The 2,664-nt window shown below is 40.2% G+C and overlaps 1 protein-coding gene across 19 annotated transcripts in view; it reads left to right on the top strand.

The window, feature by feature from the left end:
• Window positions 1-2,664, top strand: part of dlg1 (MAGUK family member discs large 1) — a 530,145-nt gene that overhangs the window by 394,707 nt on the left and 132,774 nt on the right. The window lies entirely within an intron of this gene.

Here is a 2,664-nt window from a genome sequence, read left to right as displayed (position 1 = left end):
CATCTGGCGTTCATCGTTTGACAACATTCCGATAGACTTTGCTAGAGTACAATTTCTAACCTCTGTCGCGCCACCGGTGTTGATTTTAAGACATATGAACGGAGCATGAACGAAAAAGGAAAGAAGTCGTTAGACACGAATAAATAAAGAAAAGAGGTGGATACGAAGGTACCTGTACGTATGAGAAATGCAATCCGTTTATCTGGTGAAAAAGCTGTAGTGTACATATTGACATTTGCGTTCAATCCCGTCCTTTGTTTCTTCGTTCGTCCTACGTGCTGGCTCGAGAAAATATCGTGGTCCGCTTGGCGGTAGAAATTCGTTCTGGAGTGAAACGGATGAGCGAGGAGCAACCTGTTTCATGTCTGTGTGAGTGCATCCGTGTTTCTCATGGAATGCGAGAATCGTACGTGCAGGGGCGTCCTGATACGTGGTGATTTTCAACTAACGCTGGATAAGAGTGCAGTGTTCGTGTAGGTAAATGCGTTTGCTCGTTATTGCCTTAATGTGCTCCGTGTGAATCAGTGATCTTCATTCCTAAGGTAAAGTGACGTTTGCGTGTCTAAATAGGAGATTTCATTTCTAAATTTTTTTGGCGGGTAGTGCGGCAGGAACACGTGGCAATTGAGAAATTTGAATGTTTTTTGTTTTTAGCGGGCATCATTCTTCGTATATAACGACACGCGAATCGAACTAAAGATATTCTCAGAAACGAAATAGTTGAAAGTCTATGTTACGTTTCTTGCCATTATGTGACGAATAAGCGATACGCGCGAAGGACGCCAGATATAACAGTACATTTCGTTTCTCAGTATATGATTGACGTTTCATTGCTGCTTTCTTTTCGAATGAGGCGTTCGTGTCAAAAATAATTCAAGATTTTTAGTTCTTCGCAAAGATGAAAGAATAACAACCAATAGTGTGTGCGTGAAGCGCATGTCCACGTGGAAATCGGAGGCCCGCAATCGTGAGTTTCCTTATCCGCGTCGTCATTCGTCACGGTACGTTGGACAGGAGTACGCTTAGCGCGCACTAGAGTGAGACGGACGGACAACCTGTTTACAATATAAGCGTACTCGTGTGTACACACACGTAGTATACGAATGTGTAGAGTTGTACATGCCTACTATGTAAAGAGGGAACCGTTTATACATATGTACATGGTTTTTGTGTGAACATAGAATCGCTTTTTGCCTTGTGCTCGGAAAAATATGTGAATTACACATATCGGCAGATATCAAGTCAGACGAGGATTGTGTGCCACTTTGTACTCCATACTTTCACTGATCGATCGCCCAGGGCGTGCAGTTCACCGGTCGAACTGAAGAGTGCATTCTCTTTACAGAGCATCTACTAACCTTTTGTCGTACTTAGCTTTTGGGAATACGCGGTAGCGTGAGTTGTTCATGCATTTGTAAACTCTATGATTCAGAAGAAATCGTAGTAGCATTTGTTTCTTCTCTTTTATGCGCCGTTTCTTTCATGAATATCGGAAATCGATTTCGATCAATCTCAAAACAGGTGGCGCGCGATTCGAATGGTCCAGCCATTTTATTGTTAAAATTTAAACTTTGTTGGTTTTATTTAAGCGATAATTTATAAGTAAAAAATTAATTATACGTTCTATAGATAATTTAGTTTTTATCTTTTTTTAAATATTTTTTCTATAACAAATATACGTATTAAGTAGACTGTTTTCGCTTCGTTCCATTCGTATGAGAACTTTTATGAGTTTGCATACCTTACGTGTTTGTACATACGCGACGATTTATCGATGCCACTGATTACGTATTACATAAGGTTTAGCAATAACACGTGACAATCATAGAGAAATAGTTTCCCGCGTTATTTGCCAAGCGATTCGGGTTAACCGATCTAAGTAGGACGGGCCTATGTCCCTGGCTTTTATCAATTAGGTTGCACTTGCGTGAGATATAAATGCGGCACGGGCTCGCAGGAAATAGGCCGCTGGGGGAGTTATAATACGACTCCGCGTCGCTGTAATCGCGATTTCGAATCTATGATGTATTTGACGCATATAAAATTACCGGTCTATGCAACGGGTCTCGTGTTTCCTCGTTAGATTGAGTTTTCAAGTGGTCGAGACACTTTCACGTTGCACCAGTACGATAAACTTTTGTGCAGAACCTTTTGCAGGGAAAAGGATACAATATTATCGAAACCCAATCATTTCTAATTGCATACTATGTTATATATTTACGGCAGTCTAAATATAGTGTAACCTATTAGCTTTGAATCAATATCTACACGAAAATGAAATACCGCAGTAAAGAATTTGGGCTTGAAGTTTGTCGAATAAATAGATATACACAACAGAAATAATATATCATTTTAACTTTTATTACGTATATTTTACGATAGATTTTTAATAATTTGAGGAACGAATTTTACTTTTGCCACGATTCCTCTCGCATAAACAGATCGTAAAAAACGGATCGATTTTGTCATAAACTCTGCTTCTTGTTTCGGTAAAGTGTGGTTTTCCGAGTTCCACGAGAAAAATATGTGGCTCGACGCTGCCTGAAGTGTCTGGATTAATCGGATTAATTTACATCAAACGGCGATCGATTGGGCGCGAGAAGGATGACCACCAGAAGAAAGAAGAAGTCGCAGGACGGGTTCCTGAAGAAGGTCTCGAGTCTA

The sequence above is a fragment of the Bombus vancouverensis genome, chromosome 10 (genome assembly GCF_051014615.1).
Source record: "Bombus vancouverensis nearcticus chromosome 10, iyBomVanc1_principal, whole genome shotgun sequence".
Taxonomy (NCBI): Eukaryota; Metazoa; Arthropoda; class Insecta; order Hymenoptera; family Apidae; genus Bombus; species Bombus vancouverensis.
The sequence above is the reverse complement of the archived record's forward strand: the minus strand, read 5'-3'. Positions and strand labels throughout refer to the sequence as shown.